The sequence below is a fragment of the Bombina bombina genome, chromosome 6, assembly GCF_027579735.1.
Source record: "Bombina bombina isolate aBomBom1 chromosome 6, aBomBom1.pri, whole genome shotgun sequence".
Classification (NCBI taxonomy): Eukaryota; Metazoa; Chordata; class Amphibia; order Anura; family Bombinatoridae; genus Bombina; species Bombina bombina.
In genome coordinates this window covers 91,516,090-91,540,832 of record NC_069504.1, presented here as the reverse complement: position 1 = coordinate 91,540,832, position 24,743 = coordinate 91,516,090, and the positions used below count along the sequence as shown (strand labels likewise).

General features: G+C 40.7%; 1 long non-coding RNA gene across 1 annotated transcript in view; it reads left to right on the top strand.

Moving 5' to 3' along the window:
- Positions 1-17,788: 17,788 nt before the first annotated feature.
- The window catches only part of LOC128662649 (uncharacterized), a 35,596-nt gene continuing 28,641 nt past the window's right edge, over positions 17,789-24,743 (top strand). The window contains exon 1 of the long non-coding RNA XR_008402799.1: positions 17,789-18,131. This is a non-coding gene — a long non-coding RNA (uncharacterized LOC128662649). The remainder of the gene's footprint in view (positions 18,132-24,743) is intronic.

The window sequence follows — 24,743 nt, the reverse complement described above, 5'->3', positions numbered from 1 at the left end:
AAGGGGCACCCTTGACGTGTGCCCCTTTGTAGAGTAATACGCGGTGAAAACAAGCCATTAGCCATGATGGAGATCCATGGAGCCATGTAAATTTTGCCAATATATTGGAGAAAGGATCCCGAGAAGACAAAGCATCGCAGTACATCCAGCAAGTGGCTCCACTCCACCCTGTCAAAGGCCTTCTCTGCATCCAGGGATAGCAGGAAGGCCTCCGGTTTATCTAGAGCTTCCGGGAGTTCCGATCTCTTCTCGTAGTGTGCTATGTTGTGCAATACCCTTCGCACGTTAGTCACAGATGTTCTGCGGCACATAAATCCGGTTTGGTCCGGATGAATAATGTCAGTCAGGATTACTTTTAGCCTGTCGGCCAGAATCTTCATTAATATCTTGTAATCCGAATTGAGTAGGGAGATGGGGCGATAAGATTCAGGGAGACCGGGGTCTTTCCCTGGCTTCGGAATCAATGACACATGTGCCATTGTGAACGTCTGAGAAGGAGTTACTAACTCTTTATAATATAAGTTGTATAAATTAGTTAAGGTAGGTGTGATCTGGGGCTTCAACAATTTGAAGAACTCAATAGCGAGGCCGTCGGGGCCCGCTGCCTTCCCGTTGGACATGGAGTATATAGATTTTATAATTTCCTCAGGAGAGATAGATGAGTTGAGGACCGCCACCTGTTCTTCCCTGAGTTGTGGGAGATCAAGAGCTCTCCAAAAGGATGCTATGACCTCCTGAGAGGGCTTCTTTTGACTAGCATATAGGGTGGTGTAGTAATCCGCCAAGGCCGCCACTATAGACTCTGGGGTTTTATGTGTCTTGTTGCAGTGGGTAATCGCCGCAATATGCTTACGAGCAGTCCGCCTGTTTACTAGTGAAGCCAGCAGCCTACCAGACCTGTCTCCCTCTCTATAGTACTTAGCATGGGTTCTGAGGAGTTGTGTGACCGCTTAGTGACCTAGAAACACATCCAGTTCGCCCTTGTTCTCAAGGTACTTGTCCCTTAGGGGCTGGCATGGGTTGCCACAGTATGCTTGATAAGCTTCCGTCAAGGCTTCCTGCAATTTTTGCAGCCTGGCTTGTGTTTTTCTCCGTCGGGCGGCCACATAAGAAATGATGTCACCTGTCAGAACCGCTTTTGCCGTATTCCAGAACAATTCTGGATTGTCCTGGTGAGCTTGATTGTCTGTATAGAAGTCGTTCCATGCATGTGTTAGATGCTTGGAAAAAGCGTCAGAGGTGTAAAGGAAGCTTGGGAATCTAAGCGTCTGCTTATTGGCAATCACAGCTCCAACCGAGAGTACGAGCTCAACTGGTGCATGGTCAGAGACCACCACGTTGTGGATCTTGGTTCTAGTAACCCTTGGGATCATGCTAGAGGACGTCATAAAGAGATCTATATGCGATAGTGTTGGAGTAGCTCTAGAGATGCAAGTAAAATCTTTACTTTCCGCGTTCCTTAACCTCCAAACATCAACAAGCTGTAGGGAGGTAGAGATTCTAGAGAATATTTTTCGTTCAAAAGTGCCATTGCACTTTGACCGGCATCCCCCCCCCCCCCCCCCCCCGTTGTATGTTCCGGATCTCTCATTCTATCGCAGACGGGATTTGGTGCTAGATTAAAGTCTCCCCCAAGGATGATCTCGGAGCCCGAGAAAGGAACAAGTGTTTGTATAAGTCGCATCCAGAAGGTCGTAGATTTACAGTTTGGGGCGTATATGTTACATATTACCAGCACCCTCTGGTTTATTCTGACTTTAACTACTAGAAATCTGCCCTCTTTGTCTTTAAGTGTGTGTAAAATTTCAACGTTCCCTCTTTTCCCAAACAGAATAGCAATGCCCCTACTCGAATTAGTGTATGAGATATTTTCTACTGCTCCCACCCAGTCTCTCTTTAGTTTCTCGTGTTCCGTCTCAGATAGGTGGGTCTCCTGCAGTAGTGCAATGTTAGTTCCCAAACGTCTTAAATGTGTCAGAATAGTACTTCTCTTAGCGGGAGAGTTAATCCCCCCACATTCCATGTTATAAATCTTACCGCCATCTAAGCGACTTCATGTGAGCTCGGGTCTCTCCAGTACCCTGCAGGAGAGGAGGAGAGAGATGGGAAGATGACTAGGAGGGAGTAAGAAAGGGGGGAAAGAAAAAAAAAAAAATCCTTCTCTCTTTCCCTCTTGTGCTCACAATTGTTTCACATACATTTTGCAGTATCCTAGCTATAAACACAGTAGTTACTCGCAGACTTGAAAGGAAACTCCTGGAATGGAGTTTGTGTTTTACATCTTCATTGTTATGAACATTTAAACTAATGAACACTGGATACGCCACATCCAGATATAGAGCCAGTGTTCCATTCCTAAGAGAAAATAATGATACTTTGCAGTATTTAAAAAGAGTAACATATACAGGTAAATCCTACAAACAAAAATAGGTACAGAGGGTCGCCCTGCACTCGAGCACCGACTCCTTGCCCCCACCTTATAAAAACTCAGGATGTAGAAAATCGCAGAGGCAGTCAACAACCATTCAACATAACATAAATTTCTAACCAAAGAACTTATAACATTGAATTTAACCAAAACAGTAACATTGTATTCCTGCCTAAGTAGGGGGTGCCTCCGCACCATATCCCTAAGGGCTTCCATTATCCCCATTATTTAGAAAAGAGAAATAAAGGTTCCTGTCCTATATAGCGCGGACCCTCCGACCTCTCAGCCCGGGTCTGAACGGGGTGATCTATGTGAGCCTGTTACTGAACCCCTCTGCTCTCTCCCTAGGAAGTCGGTAACCTCCTGTGGGGTCTCAAAAAATGTAGGTCCTGAGGAGGTTAGGAGTTTTAATCTAGCCGGATACAGAAGGTACACTTTCCTGCCCTCCCCATTTAGTCGAGAACAGAGTGGGGAGAACTCTTTGCGCTTACGCATGAGTTCAGAGGAATAATATTGGAATATGAGCAATTTCGATCCCTCATACATAACTGGGGAGACCTTTCTGTAAGCCCTCAATATCTCCACTTTGAGCTGAAAATGTAGAAATTTTATCATAACCTGTCTAGGCTGTGTGTTACCTCTATCTTGTTGTCTCTCAGGGCCTACTCTGTGCGCCCTCTCTACACTACCCTTGAACAGAGCAGGGGTCAGGTTAAGTAGCACTGGTAATGTATCTTGGATAAAGTGCATGAGGTCCCTAGGTTTAACACTTTCTGGGATCCCAAGGATGCGTAAGTTATTGCGACGGGACCTATTTTCTAGATCCTCTAATCTTTGGTGCAGAATCACATTTTGTTTCTGTAGGACATCTAATTGTGTATCATGTGTGACAGATGTGTCTTCAAGCCCTGACACCCTGTCCTCCATCTCAGTAAATCTGACGGAAAATTGTTTCATTTCCCCTGTTAAATGATCAAGGCCTTTCTGTAAGCATTCAATTTTGGGGAGAAAGATGGAGGAGAGCTGCTGTACCACCACATGTGTGTCCATAGAGATTGCATGTGCATCCTGCGGGACAGAATTTGACTCCTGTGGGTGCTCAGCAGCCCCCCTTGACTCCCTGACATTTTACCTCCCGCCAGGAATTTATCCATAAAAGTAACCTAGGCACAAAAACAGTTTGTCTATATACTTAGTATTTCTATGTAAATAAAACACATACAAAAATTAGTGCAATCTCACTGATGTACTAAATATTACTATGCAAGCCTAGCACACACAATATCTCAACAGTAGTTCTCTTATGCATTAAGTGTTATTTTACAGGTACAGCTCAGACAATAGATTAGCCTTATTTCAGTTATGCGCTAATATTTCAAAGTAAGCTAAGATAACACATATATGGTCTGGTTGTCATTAACCAATTCTTGGCTTCCAGTATTGCTGTCAACAAGGAATATGAGAAATCATCAGTCATGCACTGATATACTGAATGTTGCCACGTGGGTATTTTGTATTATTATGCTAGATATTATCCTCAGGCAACAGGGGCTATGTTACAAGTATGAGCCAGATATAGTGAACCAGTTCTAGGTAAGAGTCAAATAGACGATATTCTCAGCTTGCCCTCCTGAGAAATGAGCCAAGCAATGTAGTCTATCTCAGATTCCCCTTAAACAGAGAGTCTCCTCAGAGAGCATAGATGGGGCTGCGTTGATGTTTATGCTGATATTAATAGGGCCCAAAGTGTGAGAAATGTGATGGCCGGGGCGAGTGGGTATTACAGAGTTTTATTGTGTCCACTCATCAACCCCTAGTTGCTTTCTCAGTTCTGGCCCAAAAGTCTTAACTAGTAGGGGACCCAGGAAGATTCAGGGACAAGAGGGTAGGTTGCCACGAGTCTAGTATGCACCTATGTCTAGGGCGATCAAACAGTCTTCCCTCTTTGCCCCTCTCCAGCCCTCAGTGTCTGCGTGGGAGATAGTGCAGTTACCTGATCCGGCTTCGTCTAATTGAAGCTGCAGCGGCCTATCCGGATATCAACAGAGTAAAGCTCCTGCACTCCGTTCTCTTCAGTGGGTCCAGCCTCTCCAGGGGCATGCAGCCAGGTCCAGGCCTGACTGGCTAATTAAACGCTCCCCGCCACCGGCTCAACAAGACAGGTCCCCGCCACAGATCTGCTCTTCTTCCCGGAGGCGGCGCACAGCAAGATGGCGATCGCTGGTTTCGCGCCTTTTTACCTCCGCCTTTCTCTCTTCTCTTAGCCCCGCGCCCTCTTAAATCGTTTGATCCTCTTGGGGCACCGTAGGCTATGGGCACTCACCGATCCCTCCGTCTAAGTGAGCCCGCCACCGGTCCTCTGGTTTCGGCTGGTGAGTCGTGGGGCAAGTCTCAGCACCTGCAGCTCAGTAGTCCCAGGGGGCATGTCCGCTCTCGGATGCGTCTCAGGTAAGAGCTTCACTCACTCACTTGATACCGGGCTAGGTGCAGTAAGCGGTCTTCTCGCAGGCTCACACAGCTGGTATAGATCAATCTCCCAAACAAGGATATGTTGCCGGGGAGCCTGCTTGATGCGGTCGCACGTTCATGTGCTGGTCTGCTTGCCGGGGGGGCGAGATGATTGTCGCCTGTGCCGAAGACGTCGGATACCTATTGTATCAAGGCTATTATGCACACGGGTCAGCTCAGGAGTCCAAAACAGTGTATTGAGGCAGGTTATAGCTTATAAATAATCAATTCAGTGCCAAGTAACTCAGGAGCTGTAAGCACTAGCTGCCGTCTCCTTAGCCCGCCCACCGGAAGTCAATTACACCATGTTTAACGCATGTAATACAAGTCTCACTGCATTTCGCACCAAATTTGATGCAGTACTTCACACCAAATTTGACGCAATACTCAAACTCTTAAACAACCCACAAACTAGTGAAATTTTCCACCACTTTTGATTGGGAAATGCATAACCACATGATTTATGACATCAGCCAATCTGATTTAAATATACATTTTATACTATCACTAACTAATCAAATTGCTTGATACTTGTGTCATTGATCACTCATCAGAACTTGTAAGTGCCATTCGTTACATTGTGTATTATACTTTGAAAGTATGTATCTGTGAAATTAGTATTAAAGTTAACATTGATGATGACAACAATAGGACACACAGTGTAATATTTTTGACAATGATTTTAAAAATCGATTGATGTATAATTCAATATAATCTTAAAATGATAGCTCAAAGGGATAGTCCACCTAACATTAAACTGTCATGAATCAGATACAGCAGAAAATAAAATCGCCTCTTTACTGTCATGCTATTTTCAGTGTTTTTCTTCCTTCTCTTGAATTGCATTTTTATTAAGAAATGTCATCTTATATGCCAGCCCCATTTTATAACACCTGTGTAGGGGTGGTGTTTAAAACTAGACTGCAATAAGAAAGGGTTACACAGGTGCAGAGAGAAAACTGGCCAAGCTATTAAAATATCCATTGATTGCAAATAAATACCTATGATACCCTGATTACATGTTATATTCGAAATTATTCTTCCTCAGAATAATAATATATTTACACTATATACATATTGTGTTATAAATAAACACAGAGATGTGAAAGACAACATTGTTTAGAACAATATAAAATTTAGAGACATGTAAATATGTTTGCAAAAGATTTTTGACATAACACCTATATATACAAGTATGTGCAAATATATGTGTACAAATTCTAGCATTAATAATCATTTTAAAAAAAGAAAAAAACATGAGATAGTCATATCATGATTTCTAGAAGTACAAATACACATTAATTTCTGTAAAAATATCATATATCAGATTTTAACAAATAAATAAAACAATGAGATTTTATTGTTTGTTCAGGTATAAATCTAGCTATTTCTTGGACATTAACAGATGAAAATTAAAAGATTAGCTTTAGAGAAATGTGCTTGTTCATGGACAGTAATGATATGGTATAAATAAAGTAGGAAAACAGAATATCCGTGACATCGATGACGCTTATTTATCAACAGTCCGATGCTCATCGCTCTGTACTTGACGTGCATGTTTTTTTACAGACTTTTTAATAAATAAGGGCATCGTATGTGGATTCGCGGCAGCGATGTCTGGCGAGCATATTGACTCCAGCAAATGCACCGAGATTGACGCTTTGATAAATCGGCCCCTCTATCTGAATTGTGAAAGTTTAATTTTGAAATGAGTGTCCCTTTAAGATAGGGTGACCATATTGCCACTTTAAAAAGGGAAACATATGAAAAATACATATGTCAGGGTTCTTATGCAAAACATTTCTCTAAACAGCCCTGAAAACAGCCCTGACATATGTATTTTTCATATGTGTTCCTTTTTAAAGCAGCAATATGGTCACCCTACTTTAAGACAAAACCTAGGCATAAGAAACAGATGCCAGATCCCTGTTGACTTCCTCTATGAAAGATGATTCCTCTGCTTGAAAATGTTCACTTATGGCTGGGTACCTCCACATCGCAAATTCTCATGATGGTACATTACATTTTCATCCCACTAGCAATGTGCCTTATCATTAGCAAAGCAAAAACTCTTCTTTGGCAACTAGATTGAGAATCCCGTAGTCAAGGTATAGGGCCCACTTATCAAAAACTAGCTGGTATGTAGAGAAATTACAAAAAATCTTTGTGTTTTTTTGTGAGGATTATATGTGTCCTTCTAACATTCTTTTAGAGACCTTGCAGTATTAATGAAATGTCTAAGATGATCTGAGCAGACCAGAGAGATAGAATCAGGGCACAAAATCTTCAGCCACACGCCCATGTCCCTATAGTCACACCTCATATTAGGTTTCAATGTGCCATTAATGAAACTGTTTATTATAGTTCCTTCACACAATAATGCCTTAAGCCTGTTGTCCTGCACTAATTTCATCCAAGTAGCATAATAAGCCTGGGTCAAGTTCTGCAAAGTTTTCAGATGTCATAATAGAATGAATGACAAAAGCCTGGAACCGGCTGCTAAAGATCCTAGACAGCTTTCTATATTGCTTTTTTCCCTCTCATCCACCTCGTCTTTTGCAGAATCTTTTTCTATATTTTGCAAAATCTCAAAAGACTAATCTAATTGAAGTAATACAAAAAGTTCATCATTTTCTCTCCTTAATATCTTTCTCTTCATCTGTACCATAAATTGCAACCCCGCTCTGATTAGCCATTGACTGATAAAAAGGCAGCCCTACCTTTCTAAAGGTTAAACCATTCCTAGACCTTGACATGCCCCCACCGTATCCCACTGTCCCAGCGGTTCTGCTCTCCTATCTACCCCTATGCTAGACTTTCCACACCTCAATCTTCCTCTACCTGCGTCTTTGGGCTCCCCAGAGGCTTTCCCCACTGCAATAGGTTCTAGCTCAGCATAAGCCCTTTACAATCGTGCCAGCAGCTTGAGTACTCCAGCAGCAACCTCCTCCTGAATCATCCCCAAGAAGGCTTCCAAGACACAAATATTGGTGGAGAAAAGATCAATACATATGTGCAACCTTTATGGCAACAACCTTTGCTTCTACCCCATAATCTATATTCCTTCCTATAACTGTGACTAGCTCCTCTTGAGGGTGAACATCACTTTCTAAGCCAGGTGCTTGCTCAAGTCAAACCAGGCAGTCACCTTAAAGGGACACTGTACCCAAAACAAATCTTTCATGATTCAGATTGAGCATGAAATTTTAAGCAACTTTCTAATTTACTCCTATTATCAAATGTTCTTCATTCTCTTGGTATCTTTATTTGAAATGCAAGAATGTAAGTTTAGATGCCGGCCCATTTTTGGTGAACAACCTGGGTTGCCATTGCTGATTGGTGGATAAATTCATCCACCAGTAAAAAAGTGCTGTCCAGAGTACTGAAACCAAAAAAAGCTTAGATGCCTTCTTTTTCAAATAATGATAGCAAGAGAACGAAGAAAAATTGATAATAGGAGTAAATTAGAAAGTTGCTTAAAATTGCATGCTCTATCTGAATTACAAAAGAAAAAAATTGGGTACAGTGTCCCTTTAAGGCTCAGATGTAGGTGTAGCAAATACATATATATTTTCTTTTAGTTATTTTTAGTTAATTCTGCTTTTGTAAATATTTCTCTTTTTCTGCTTACTTTTAAACTTAGAGAGTAGGAGGATGCTGCAACCACAACCATAATGAGCAGGCAAAGCCAAAAAGCACTTTTGAAATAAATGGTAGCTGACAGGAAGCAGGACTTCCTAGAAGTTCAAACTACTGTTGGAAAAGCTTGAACTTAGGCAGTCCTTTCCCACCCATGTAGCTACAGTTTGATCAGTTGCTGGTAGGGTGACCAAGGAACATTTCAATGGAGCTCTGAGTTGTAGAAATTGAAGGAGCAGGGCTGAGAAACAGCATCTGAATGAATGCACATTAGTATACTAATCTGGACATAGCTGAGCAGTAAATGAGACATCAGTTGATGCTGCGTTTAAATTTGCATGGATCTGTGAATAGGCAGGTAAGAAAGAACCACCGGAGTAAGTTACCTGCAGCTTCATTACTTAATATCAGTACACATGCATATAGGCAGGCAGAATGAGGTGTGATGCACTAAAAGTGTCAAGTGCAAGCAAGCAACATGGTCTAACCTTTGTTTTCGTGTTTCAATTATCACCCAGTGGGCCAGAAGGGCAGAAATCACATAAAAATAATTTCCAAAAATGATAAACCCCTTGGTTGAATAAAAGAGTTGCAACACAGTGCTGCTCTCTCTGACAGCCAATGTTTTCCTTCCCAGCTCACATCTCCACTCTGAAAGCGTTCAGCTAACTGGGTACCACCTTGTTTCTGAAAGTTACTGAACTGGTTCTGTGCCTTTTACAAGCTTTAGAGGGCATGAACATGGGAACTCATTTTTTGCTACACCATCATTCATCCTTAATTCAATTCAATTTGAAATTAATACGAGGGGGCCTATCTATCAAGCTCCGAATGGAGCTTGATGCCCCGTGTTTCTGGCGAGCCTGCAGGCTCGCCAGAAACAGCAGTTATGAAGCAGGGGTCAAAAAGACCGCTGCCCCATAACCCTGTCCGCCTGCTCTGAGCAAGTGGACAGAGATCGCCAGAATTTAACCTGATCGAGTACGATCAGGTTGATTGACACCTCCCTGCTGGCAGCCCATTGGCCGTGAGTCTGCAGGGGGCGGCGTTGCACCAGCAGCTCTTGTGAGCTGCTGGTGCAATGCTGAATACGGAGAGTGTATTGCTCTCCGCATTCAGCGAGGTCTGTCGGACCTGATCTGCACTGTTGGATCAGGTTCGCCAGACTTTGTTAAATAGAGGCCAAAGAATACAGCAAGATTATTGATTGTTTAGATTTGTCCGTATCTGCACATTTCCGTCATAAAATATATTATTAGGGCTAGGATTCAAACTTCTGGCATGTAACATGGCTTAGGAATAGGCTAATAGTATAGAAAATGCTTAAATGCTTTAATTAAAAAAGAAATGTGAGAAATTGTGCTACCTAGAGTTCAAAGACAGTAAGCTCAGCACAGTATAAGGGAAACAGTTCTAGATTCATGAAAAGGCCTTCCTGTAGAAAGAGTTAAGCCTAGAACGTGGCTTTAGAAAGGTGGAAGAAAATATATATTTATCTCTTACTCTGTGCCCATGACCTAAAGTTCTCCGCTCTAAGAGCTCTCATCAGTACTGGGAGGTGCCTCAAAGAACTTTTAAAATGAACATTTTACAATTATCTAGCTATGCAGAGTTCTGGGTGTGACGAAGAGATACATACTTTACAATTTAGGGCCAGATTACAAGTGGAGTGCTATCGTTAGCGCTAGAAGCGTAAACATGATCGCGATATTGCGGTGTTCTTTACACTCAAATCAATATTACAAGTTGCACGCTGTTAAAATTACTGTAAATTTGTTTGCATTAACTTGCAGCAATTTACACTCCCCATACTTTCTATGGGTAGTATAGAGAGGTAATATTTGCTTGTATTACAATTTGAAAGTAAATCCGATTGCCCAAACGCAATCACATTTACCGTTTAAAGGTTGCGTAAAGAGTTTGTCCGTATGGAACTTCACTATGAACCTCTTAACCACCAGCCCCCCACATCGCAAAGTACTTATGTACATTATTAACCCCGAAACCACCAGCCTCCCACATCGCAAAGTCTGCACTACACTATTAACCCCTAAACTTATTTGTCTGTTGTCAGATATTCAGTGGCTGCAGTTATTAAGTAGTTTAGTCAGATGTGTTTTTCACAGAACTCCACACAATGATGCAAGAATATCTCTTTATAACATTAGTCAATATAACTAAACCATTCTCTGAATTTTAAATATCTGATGAATAATGCATTACAAGTTAAAAGCAATAACTCTACCAGAAATGACAAATTATACATTCACTGAAAAAAAACCTAAAATCCTTTAGAATTAAATAAATAGTTGTACAATTCCAATAAGCTTCAGCAAACGTGTCAAAGGGTTAACTCTAATTGTTTATAAGTGAACTAACCCTAGGTGTCTTTAAAAGCCAATAAACCTAGATCTTTCCATTTGAAGAATGGTTTTACCATAGCTTCAATGAAAGTTCATATATTACCCTGTTAGGGATGTTCAGAAGTTGTTTTTTTCATCATGGTGCAATTAGGTTTCAGATGACAATGAACAAACAAATACAACCAGCAGTGTAAAAATCTAATCATCAAATATATTCACAAAGAGTGACTAAAGTGCAATTTATAGTACCAAAAGTAAAATAAGAGAAGTATTCCTGTTTGCTATTTTAATAGTCTGGGGAAAAAACACTTTTCAGAAAATGGTTTGTCCGAGTTCGTCAAACTTTTAACCTTGGCTTATAATAACAAGATAGAAGATTTAAAAAAAAAAAAGAAAAAAAGCAAAGGTCAGATGAATAAGATAAAATGTTTCCAACTCTCTTATTCATCCTAGAAAAGTAAATGTCCTTAAGAGAAATAAGTTGACGCCCAATGATATATTTTTTCAGCTCTCACAATTCGGTGTACTTTCAACTTTAATAGTAATGTAGAAGAGCTATACGAGGTTAAAATCAAGGATGAGAAAACTGATTTGATGATGGCAAAAACAAGTTAACAATTTTTAAGACAGGCCAATTTTTTTTAAGTTGCCTTAAAGGGACATTTTACTCTAATTTGTTCCCAATGATCCACTTTACCTGCTGAAGTGTATTAAATGGTGGTATCCCCACCCATCCTGAAAGTTTTTGGCCTCAAGGCCAAGCTGTGTTAACACAGCCAGTTGAAGAAATTACACTCCCAGTGAGTTATAGAAGAGATAAGGAAATAACATGTTAATTTTCCTTTGGTAAATTGTTTTCCATAAAGTTATGAGATCTGATTATACCTACAAGAGCAACCCATTTTATTAGGTTGTGGCTTCAAAATACAAAATCATCTCATTCATATACACAAATAAACCTTAAAAAGCAAATCTCATACTTTTTTTTTATTACTCTGCAACTTGTAAAAAAAGTAATTGGAAACACATTAAGGGAAAAAGTGGGCAAGACCATACAGCGGTTTCTCAGGACAGGTTCCACTCAGAACAGGCCTCACCATGGTCGACCAAATAAGTTGAGTGCACATGCTCAGTGTCATATCCAGAGCTTGCCTTTGGTAAATAGATGTATGAGTGCTGCCAGCATTGCTGCAGGGGCTGAAGGGGTGGGGGTTCAGCCTGTCAGTGCTCAGACCATAAGTCGCACACTGCATAAAATTGGTCTTGCATCGCTGTCGTCCCAGAAAGAAGCCTCTTCTAAAGATGATGCACAAGAAAGCCTGCAATTTGCTGAAGACAAGCAGACTAAGGACATGGATCACTGGAACCATGTCCTGTGGTCCGATGAGACCAAGATAAACTTATTTGGTTCAGATAGTGTCAAACGTGTGTGGTGGCAACCAGGTGAGGAGTACAAAGACAAGTGTGTCTTGCCTACAGTCAAGCATGGTGGTGGGAGTGTCATGGTCTGTGCCTGCATGAGTGCTGCTGGAACTGGGGAGCTACAGTTCATTGAGCAAACCATGAATGCCAACATGTACTGTGATATACTGAAGCAGAGCATGATCCCCTCCCTTCGGAGACTGGGCTGCAGGGCAGTATTCCAATATGATAACGACCCCAAACACTGAGGGTAAAGGTGATGGACTGGCCAAACATGTCTCCAGACCTAAACCCTATTGAGCCTCTGTGGGGCATTCTCAAACAGAAGGTGGGGGAGCACAAGGTCTATAACATCCACCAGCTCCGTGATATTGTCATGGAGGAGTGGAAGAGGACTCCAGTGGCAACCTGGGAAGCTCTGGTGAACTCCATGCCCAAGAGGGTTAAGGCAGTGCTGGAAAATAATGGTGGCCACACAAAATATTGACACTTTGGGCCCAATTTGGACATTTCCACTTAGGAGTATACTTACTTTTGTTGCCAATGATTTAGACATTAATGGCTGTGTGTTGAGTTATTTTGAGGGGACAGCAAATTTACACTGTTATACAGGCTGTACACTTAGTACTTTACATTGTAGCAAAATGTCATTTCTTCAGTGTTGTCACATGAAAAGATATAAAAAAAATATTTACAAAAATGTGAAGGGGTGTACTCCCTTTTGATAGGGTTTAGGTCTGGAGATATGCTTAGCCAGCCTGCTGCAGCTCAGTCTCCAAAGGGAGGGAATCATGCTCTGCTTCAGTATGTCACAGTACATGTTGGCATTCATGGTTTCCTCATTGAACTGTAGCTTCCTGGTGCCGGCAGCACTCATGCAAGCCCAGACCATGACACTCCCACCACCATGCTCGACTGTAGGCAATACACACTTGTCTTTGAACTACTCACCTGGTTGCCGCCATGTAGACTTGACACCATCTCTACCAAATAAGTTTATCTTGGTCTCATCAGATCACAGGACATGGTTCCAGTAATCCATGTCCTTAGTCTGCTTGTCTTCAGCAAAATGTTTGCAGGTTTTCTTGTGCATCATCTTTAGAAGAGGCTTCTTTCCGAGACAACAGCTATGCAGACCAATTTGATGCAGTATGCTGCGTATGGTCTGAGCACTGACAGGCTGACCCCCCAACCCTTCAACCCCTGAAGCAATGCTGGCAGCACTCATACATATATTTCCCAAAGACAACCTCTGGATATGACGCTGAGTTCATGCACTCAACTTCTTTGGTCGACCATGGTGAGGACTGTTCTGAGTGGAACATGTCCTGTGAAACCGCTATATGGTCTTGTCCACCGTGCTGCAGCTCAGTTTCAGGGTCTTGGCAATCTTCTTATAGCCTAGGCCATCTTTATGTGGAGCAACAATTCTTTTTTTCAGATCCTCAGAGAGTTCTTTGCAATGAGGTGCCATGTTGAACTTTCAGTGACAAGTATGAGAGAGTGTGAGAGCGATAACACAAAATTTAACACACCTGCTACCCATTCACACCTGAGACCTTGTAACACTAGGAGTCACATGACACCTGGAGGGAAAATGGATAATTGGGCCCAATTTGGACATTTCCACTGGGGGTGTACTCACTTTTGTTGCCAACAGACATTAATGGCTGTATGTTGAGTTATTTTGAGAGGACAGCAAATTTACACTGTTATACAGGCTGTACACTCACTACATTGTAGCAAAGTGTCATTTCTTCAGTGTTGTCACATGAAAAGATATAATAAAATATTTACAAAAATGTGAGGGATTTACTCACTTTTGAGAGATATATAAGAATATCTATTTATAAATACATAGAACACAATCTGCTATGTTCATAACAATGGAATGTGAAATATTTACAGTAAATACATTGTTAAAAAAAATATTAACGGGAAAAGGCTCCAATGCACTTATATATGTCTATTTATTTAAGAAGCTGAGGGTAAAGGTGATGGGCTGGCCAAGCATGTCTCCAGACCTAAACCCTATTGAGCATCTGTGGGGCATCGTCATGGAGGCGTTGGAAAGGACTCCAATAGCAACCTGTGAGGCTCTGGTGAACTACATGCCCAAGAGGGTTAAGACAGTGCTGGAAAATAATGGTGGCCACACAAAATATTGACACTTTGGGCCTAATTTGGACATTTCCACTTAGGGGTGTACTCACTTTTGTTGCTAATGGTTTAGACATTAATGGCTTTGTGTTGAGTTATTTTGAGCGGACAGCAAATTTACACTTATACAAGCTGTACACTCACTACTTTACATTGTAGCAAAGTGTCATTTCTTCAGTGTTGTCACATGAAAAGATATAATAAAATATTTACAAAAATGTGAGGGGTGTACTCATTTTTGTGTGGGATACTGTGTGTATATATGTATATATATATGTATATATATATATATATATATATATATATATATATATATATATATATATATATATAAGTTAAAGCCCTTTGCAACCTTTATATTTTTTAATAATTTTAAAAAAAATTATTTTTATCATTTAGGGTCAGATTATGAGTGAAGAGCAAATTAATGCTTCCGCTTGAGCATTAATTGTACTAGAACAGGGGCATATTAAAACATAGGCCAACAAGGCCGGTGTCTAGGGCTGCAAATTTTGGGGGCGGCACTTACCGGGACTACACTGAATATGTGGCTAAAATTGCTTATGTGCCGAGCGGTACATTTGTGCTTGTGCTGTGTGTGTTTCATAGTACTGCTGATTTCCTGCTTCTAGCATCAAGCCTGACGTTCCCAGACAGTATTACTTTGTATCTGTCTACAGCTCTGCTCCGTGTATATCATGTGGCACAACTACAGACCTCCGGTGTAGGGTTGCATTCCACTGGTGTCTGAAACCTTTCCTGTGCGTTAGTTATGACTCCAGGTAAACATAATCTTTTTACTTGTGATTAATTGCTTGTTACACTGAGTGCTAAAGTCAGCACTCATAAATATACATGACAAGATCCTGATAAGATTTGCTGCGCTGAACAGTTGAATGGCAACAGGGTGAGCCAAGGCTTTGCTAAACAAAAACAATAATACTCTGTTGTTATACTGGAAACTGGATAACTACTTTATTAAAACATAACACTGCAGGATATGTTCACTATTTTTTTTTACATATTATCATGCTGCTATGCAGCTTTTAAATACAACAAATACAACATCATTTATTGAAATGAGAGATATGTTAGTGTTTGTGTGATAGTGTAAATCTCGCCTGCTTTGCCCTCTCCCCCTCCAGTGCGGAGCTGTGATTGCTGTGATATGAGACAGCTACAGCACTGAAGTGGTTTAGTAGCTTTTCTGAAGGTAAGGGTTGGGCATCTCATGTCAGTAGCAACTTAGAATGCTTTTATTTTCTCTTGCTGTCAGTTTTTGTGAGTCCTTGTTGGTTAGTAATACATTTCTAGCCAGCTTCTCCCTGCTATATTAGCTCCATTTTTTATCCTCCACCCTCCAGGTCACTGATGGCCCTGGGGTTACTCAGAGTAAAACATTCCCCCCCCTATATGATTTTTAAGCCCTCTATTATCACTCCAAACTTTTCTAACAATTAGGTTGCTAGAAGGGGTGGAAGCAAGGCAAGATGTGTGTAAGGGACATTTATGTTATGCTAGGCATTGCTGTACGGTGGATGTCTAAACAATATATATTTATTGTATATCCCAAAACTGGTGGTATGCTTTTATGGAGAGGGGGGCCCAAAAACAAAATCTCCCCTCCTGCTCCTTTTCTTCATTAGGTACGCCACTGGTAGCGGTAGACATTGATTATCTCCTTAGTATGCACTGTGCCAGCTAGCACTTAATGCCTCCTCTGCTAGCGACATTAACATTTTATTACCTAATCATTAGGCAATACAATATTAATGTCACTAGCAGAGGAGGCATTAAGTGTTAGCTGACACAGTGTACTCTGAGAGCTGGCTGGTAGCTAATACAGAGGGCTGGCAAGTAGCGAGGAGAGTTACTGTCTGTAAGTGTAAAATGGTAGAGCAGTGGTAACATATGGAGTGAAAGGTGGCTGAACCAGCTGGCATAGGTCACTAGGCATTAGTGAGTGATGGTAAGTGCTGGGCCCTGGACACTTTTGTCTGGTGTAACTGTCAGACAATAGATGCCTAGCAGCAAGGGTAAGGCTAATGGCAGAGGTCAGGTAACTGGCAGATTGAGAAGTGTTCAACAGATTATCCCCTTAACAGGGACAAGTGGCTTATATGGTAGTTACAGGTGATATACAGAACAAAAAGGGCAGTTACAGGTGACATACAGGGCAGTTACAGGTGACATACAGGGCAGTTACAGGTGACATACAGGGCAGTTACAGGTGACATACAGGGCAGTTACAGGTGATATACAAAACATACAGATCATATGCTTAACATGGTAGTAATGCTTTTATGGCAGTTATAGGTGACATACAGTGACACAGGAAAGTTACTGTTCGCATACAGTCTAGTTGCTTTCTATATTTTAGTCCCTGACCAAAAAATGATATGGCCAAAAATAGCCTAAATCCAGAGGCGGGGCAGCAGGAGTGCCTAGGGTAGGCCAAAACTGATATACGACACTGTGCTAGAAGTAAGCTTTTTGCATTTGTCGGATTGTGCTCATATTACTAGTTGAAAGTTTTATCTCTTGCACTAACTTGACAACCGCAAAAGCTAAGCTAGAATATCATTCAAGTATTCCCCCATAGAAATCAATGGAGGAAAAAAGTCGGGGAAAAAACCCCGCTCTCACGAAAAACCTGATCACATATTCTTATGTGCGCTAATCTGGGGCGCGATTACATATATGAACCCGCGTCGCCCATAATTTCACCTCACATATTGGGGTATTACATATACTGCGCCGTTAGATGCTAAACTGGCGTAAGTAGGACAAACTGGCGATCTTCTGAAATGTGCGCAAATACACATTTTAGTCATTGCAAGTAACTTACGCCAGTATTTTGTCCATGGAAAGTGTCAATAAAGAATAGTTTTATGCAAATTAGGCTAACACTCATAAAAATGGACAGATTTCAAATAAAAATGCGACATGTAATTACGCTATTCAAAATTCATATATAAACCCATGCGCAGCCGCCATTTTCTTCAGTGTGTTTGGATTGTTCATTGAGCTAAAATATACAGGTGGCTCTGTATGTACATATTCCTTTAAGACCTGTTTCACCAATCACATACACACGCCCCCTATATAACACCTGTACAACCGTTACTCCCTGCTTAGTAATTTTTCTAACTGCCTCTGTGTAGTGTTATTGAAGCTAAGCTCCTGGATATCCTAACTACTTGCTTGTTTAATATTATCCTGCTTCTAACTTTCAGCTGTGTGTGTGCAAGCTTCTACCTTTCAGCAGTGTTTGTGCAACTGATTCCTGCAGTAATCAGTTTACCAAAGTACCAAAGCATGTTGAGTACCAAAGCAGATTGGAACGTTTCCAACACCTACCAGCTATCAAGTTATTGCAGGTACTCAACATCAAGCTAAGGTACCTTTTTACCAACTTTATTATCTCACTCCTTTGCTGTCAGCAGATTCTTTTGAATAAATTCGGCAATCCGCCGACTCCGGTGCTCTGACGTCAGACGCCACAGTAAGCTAGTTCTGGACAAGACCGGAAGGGAAACACCGCCTCAGTTTTGCTCTTACATCTGAGCTGAAGATATAAGTGGTCACTGATTATCGTTCATCACAGCAAGGTAATCCTTCTTTCGAATTGTGCTAATAGTATTACGTTATTGAAGACAATCCATCCTTGCAGTATATCCTCCTTGTTATTTCACTGTTACGAACTGCTTACGTATTCTTACCATTGAAACCTGCTGCTACAGTTTTATAGCTACAGCTTATGAACTTTGTACTATTGCTTAATGTTGAAACGTTACTTCAATTAATCCAAACCTACAGCATAAGGATTTTGTTCTATCTTTGCATGAACTGCCGTTTAACACTTGCTTTAATCTTGCTGCTGCAACTTTCACTTATTACCTCTGAACTCTGTACTAACGTATTCTGCCTACAATTACTGCATTACTGAGAATTTAGCTAAGCTTACAACATAAGACCTTGCTCCTATTTACTAATAGACTGTTCAATAATATCTGTGTAGGGGGGGAGGAGCCAACCAGCAGACTGAGCGGTCGCACATTGCAATAGCTCCAGGCCTTTTCTATATAAAAATCAAATTTTGCGGCCGCTCTGACCTATCTAACTACTTGATATTGTTACCCTAGGGGTTATGGAACTTATACATTGTAAAATCTAATGGCAGAACTATTTTGGTAGATATATCTATCACCTTTCTATCTGCCCGCTGACCAGTGACATTAAGAGCAATCATCTTTGCTCCCAAGGTGAGCCCGACTGATATGTGAAATTCGCCAACTGATACCCTAACTACGGCAATAAATGCCTTTGCAGCAGAACCTTACTATGAGCGCGGCGACGCAGCTCCTGGAAATGATCGGTGCCCTCCTGGAGGGATATCGGGCGGCATTTGAACACTTAGACATCATGGCGTCTGAACTTGTGGGTGTACCTTGCGGCACCGCCAATTTGTGCAGGGAGGCTGTGAAGCTAGAGGAGAAGTGTACCTACATGCGGCTCCCTATGAGAGTTCACCCCACTACCACCTGGGAAGAGGAGTCACTTCATTTGCAAAGGGGGCACCCCCTTCCCACCACAGAGTTCTCCACGCAGGGACAGCAGCCAGCGCCATGCTGGATTTCAATTAGGCCTGTGTACGGGACCATCCGCAGCAGTGACTTCACCCAGATAGATCTACCCCATGCTGACAGGATGTGGTCGGTGTGGTCTCCTGCACGCTGGAAAATACGACACTTACTTCAGAGCTGCATGGCAGAGATCGCATCTGTATCCCAGAACATGCAATGGTCCGGAGCCCTGTTTTGGCTGATGAGCTCGCCCCTCCGTCAGTTTCATCAAGCTGCAGAACATTGTCAAGTCTGGCGAGTAGGAGTGGGTTGATTCCGCTCAGTAGAGCAGAGCTGTTGCCGATGCTGCAACAGACTTCGAGACTATGGGCTGGGACCCTGGGGGACACTTCAACCCTTGCAGAGATTTTTGTTACCTCCAGCTCTGCAAGACAGCATCATGAAGTGGGTTAACCATGCTCACAGTTAATTTTGCTCCTTGTTATACTAGACAATATGCTTGATACGGAAGACTTGTTTGACTGTGTTTGGTCTGTGAAGTGTTAGCAATACGGCTGGTTATATATAAAGATGGCCCTGTTTTTCAGGCTGGACAAAATGCCAGTCACCTCTTTGTTCTCACAGTCCCCCTGTATACCTTATTCTCTTATGTGTGTTTGTTTTAATGCTTAAGAATGCTGCGTTGGATGAAGAGACTAGCTGCAATTGTATCTGCTACCTACCGTGTTAACTCCCCACATGTGTGTTTTTTTATATGTATACTTATACATCTGCAGTGCACATAACAATCCCTGCTTTGTTTGTTTTAGTACCGATTGTTTATATGATGGGGCATCACTTATGGGGATACTTGCACCCAGTGTAGATAATTTATTTATGTTGAATACATCTCTTCACAATAGGTTGTTGCATAAACGTGCTCTCTATAATTCAACCATGTTTTAGTTTGCAAAGGTAGCTTGCATTTGGGCTATGCTATTATATCTAGTTTGATACTACATTATGCCATAGGGGTATATTTCAAGGATAAGCATTTTGGGAGTTCATATGCTTGATATTTGCTAGGTGGCACGGTCCCATTTTATAGATCGTGATTTTTAGTTAGTGTTCAATTATTGCTCATCAGTAGAAGATGTAATTGCTAAACCTTACCACTAGAGGGGAGTCTTGGCTTGTTTATGAAGAGCCTCAAATATGTATCTATTTACTTTGCAAGACTTCTGTTTGATACTTTTTTCTGACGATCCGTAGTTTTGTGTCTCTATAGCTATAAATATAATAGCTGTGCTCCTGGCTATTCATGCTTCCCGGGTCGCAATGTCTGCAGTGGATTAAGGTATTTAAAGCACCCAGAATTAGACTATTGTCTAGTAAGGCTAATTTTTAGTTACATCACCAATTTGTGTGAGCATATTTACTTTTTGCCTCCCTATATTTTTAATATTATTAACATAAGTAAAGACTTCATTTTTGTACTCCAAGTATGACATGTTGAGCATAGTTCTGATTTAGCAGTGTCCCCTAGATATATGTTTCAGTCACTAGGTGTCTTTGGTTCTTATTTTCTCCCCATATACTATGGCTTGCAGCATCTATATTCCCAAGGTATATGTAATTAAGGTAGATGGATGAGCCACATTTTATTCAGTTATAATGTGTTTATAGCACTGAGTTAGAGAGCCTATATGTGATTCTAGACATGTTATCACAGATGTGCAGAATGGTCTCAGAGCCTTATCAAAAAACTACTGTGTAATGTTTAGGTACATAAGTAGGCTTGAATATAATAGCTCTTAACGTGATAACATATTGGTAATTGTTATACACATCTGAGTATCACAGTTAATGGTCCACGAGTGTTCACACATACATCGTAGGTTCACTTACTACATAGAATCTCTCTGTGTATGAGGTACATATGCCTAGCACATTGTAAGGCTTTGATGTATTTGGTGCATGATTTAACACTTGTCAATTCCAGCGCTCGCAAAAATATGACTGCCTCTCTATTACAGGGCTATCCTGTTTTACCTATATGGTCCAGTTTTTGGGTTGTAATTGCTTACAGTCTATCTGCACTCATAGAGTTATTACTAGAATTGAGATTTAATACTATCCCTATGCACTCCCATATTTATTTGGCTAGTTCTAGACTACCATTTCATTAGTTACTCCTTTGTTCTCACCAGCCATGGCAAATACACGTCATTATTCTGAAGAATTGCATCTTTTTTATACTGCCTATATTAGCACAAAGGGCATTGAACATATTATTCACTCAGGTTGAGGAGGGCGGACGGGCAACTATTGGGAATAACCCACCTATACATCTAAGTGTGGTGCCTGTTGTCTGGACATAGGGCCCGTGCCTGGACGGCAGTGCATAACAGCTACAAGCTTGTGGAACAGCCATATTCCCTATTCTCACTATAATGCCCTTCATAACGCCTGTTATCCCTTGGTCTATGATGTGCTCTGTAGTCTCCCACATGTTACTTCAGGGACAGTACTTTCTAGAGATAATGGGGTATCTATCAAACCTGGTCTACCACTGTATATACTTATTCTGCTTGGTCCTACTTGCTAATGTCAGATAGAAAGGAAATTCTCATCCCTGATTTCGCTTATTTGAATTTAACTCCTCCTTTCCCATCACATTTCTTAAAATGCCCTGTTGCATAGTTTTAAATATCGCTATTTCACTATTAGCATATATAATGTATCATATTTCCTTATACTGTATTTACATAGCTTACTATTGCGTGTTTAAACCCCTCCTGTTAATGTTTTATATGAGGAAGGTAGTTCTAAGTGCATTCTATTATGTTTTACTGCTCCTAAACGGTGAGATAATTCTGAAAATATGAAAAACACCACCTCCTCCCCCCCGCCTACAATAATGTATCCCCTACTCTAGGGGAACTAACAAGGCGGTTTGTCTTGTCTATACCGCACCTGAATTACAGCTCTTAATTGCTCCCTAAGTACCCAACCCTCCATAACACAATAGGAATGCGTTTATATGCCCTGTATAGATCAGCAGGACTGATCTCTAATACGTGTCACCAACACATGCAATTTTAACACAGCTGTTAGTTAACTTTCTGGAGGTGTTCCAATGTTTCATCATAAATCCATTTATCAGTAAGGGAGCTTGACATTATATTATCCTAGACAATAAAAAATGAGATTTTTCAATAAGGGTCCATGAGTGGCCCTCTCCAACTTATGTCCACCTACTCTATGTTCTATTTATGATAACCCCATACAGTCTGAAATTTACCGCTTGGTTCATGTAGTAGGTCTTCAGATACCATGGTGCTTACTGTGTAATATGAGAAAGTAATTGTCTTTCAATCATTTGGTTTACCTATTTGTCATATATTCGCAGCTTACTTTGTAATACTCTTCTGTTTTCTTTTATATTGTATATTGGCAATTACCAAATGTTTATTTTGACAAAAAAACCTCAATAAAAATTATAATAAAAAAAAATAAATAATAATATCTGTGTAGATTCTCACTCTTGCAGTATTTATTTACTGCCAACTGTTAAAATAATCTGGTAGTTTCATACCTGCTACCTGCCTTTAATCCCTTGTTGGGATATTCATAATAATAACACCTAAAACTGCCAGTTAATACTTCCATATAGTATTGACATATTCAAGGTGTAACAATTCTCACATTTCATCCTAAATTTAGTGAATTGTGATTTTATATTTAAGTACTGAATATATATATAACTATTTTGTACTATACAAGAGGGTTTGTAAGATATTGGATACATTCGGTTACATATTACTAAGCCTCAAAAAAAGCATAAAATGGAACAACCAGATCTCCCACAGGTTGTGTACAACTTGTCCCAGAAGGTGGACCAGATGGGACAAGCTACCCTAGATTTACAAATGGAGAATCAGGTTTTATGGGAACTTATAAAAGATTCAAAGGAGCAACACACTAGCCCCCTGGAGCCACAAGTTTGGCAGAAATGCCAGACACCCTAGAAGCTCTGATGAAATTAGCAACTCAAAAAGATCGCAGAATATGAGAGAGAAAGGCAGAGTGCTATCATACTGAATCTCAGATTAAAGTACAAACCACAGTTCCTCCAAAACAACCTGGTATTTCAACAGATCGAACTACTCCGATGGAAATTGGCATGTTGAGAGGACCCCTATCCGCAGAAGAAAGACTACGTTGTAGGGTACAGCGTCTGTGTATGTACTGCGCCAATCCTAACCACACAGTCACCGATTGTCCAACTCTATGCAAAAATAAAAAGCGTAAGTTTACATATTTGCATAACTCTCAAACTCATGAAATAACACAAACTTAATGCAATTTATCGCTTTTGATTCAGTGGGACCTTAAAAGGTTGAATACCAAAGCGATAATAGACTCTGGTGCCTCCGGCAACTTTATTGATGCTACTTACGTTCACCTCAATAAAATTCCTGTTGTAAAAAAGAAATTACCTGTTTCTCTCAGAGTTATTGATGGGTCCACTCTTACGACTGGTCCCATCACTCATCATACCATACCACTTTTTACTACTACTGATACTGGGCATACTGAATTTGTTACATTTGATATAATTCCTTCTCCTCATTTCCCAGTTGTTTTAGGTCTTCACTGGTTACAGTTACACAATCCCACAATTAACTGGGACACTCTAAAACTCACCTTTTCCTCACCCTATTGCAAAAGTACTTGCTTTCCACAACAAGATTTACTACTCACACCTTCTAACACCTTACCACTACCATCATTCTACAGAGATTTTACAGATGTTTTTATTAAGGTTGAAGCAGAAACCCCACCACCACATCGGGTTTATGATTGCCGGATTGAATTAATCCCAGGATCTACTCTACCTGTAGGTCATTTATATCCTTTAAGCCAACCAGAGCTTAACCATCTGAAAGAATACTTACTGGAAAATCTTCGTAAAGGTTTCATAAGATCTTCTACTTCTCCTACAGCAGCAGGGATGTTTTTTGTCACAAACAAAGACAACACACTCAGACCCATAATAGATTACCGGGAATTAAACAAATGCACTGTAAAAAAACGATATCCGTTACCCTTGATACCGGAACTAATCGAAAGATTAACTAATGCAACTATATTTTCAAAACTTGACCTTAGAGGGGCTTATAACCTCATTCGCATACATAAAGTTGATGAATGGCTCATGGCAAAAATTAAGGCTGAGGTGGAAAAGTTTGCACGCTTTATATCAGAAAAAAAAGAGCGCAAAATTGATAGAGACCTCAAGGATTATTCCTCAGAAAACATTTACTCATGGGGTAAAAATACAAATGTGAATTATGATACAGATATGTCTGAAAGAGAAGGTGATAGTACGGATGTAGAAACATCCGATGGAGAATCTGTACCCAGACCTATCCTTAAAAATAGAATCAAGCCTCACAAAGTAAAGGATGCTAGTATCCCTTTAGGCGTAGAACTAGAAGGGGGCGTAAAAGCAAAACCCAGAACCAGGAGGCAAGTGAAATTCACACAGAAACCATCACATCACAAGAAATAAACACCACTGAATTAAATATCATTAATCTCTCTAACTTAACTCTGACTCCAGAACAAATATCAGTCCTTAAAAAAGGCCTA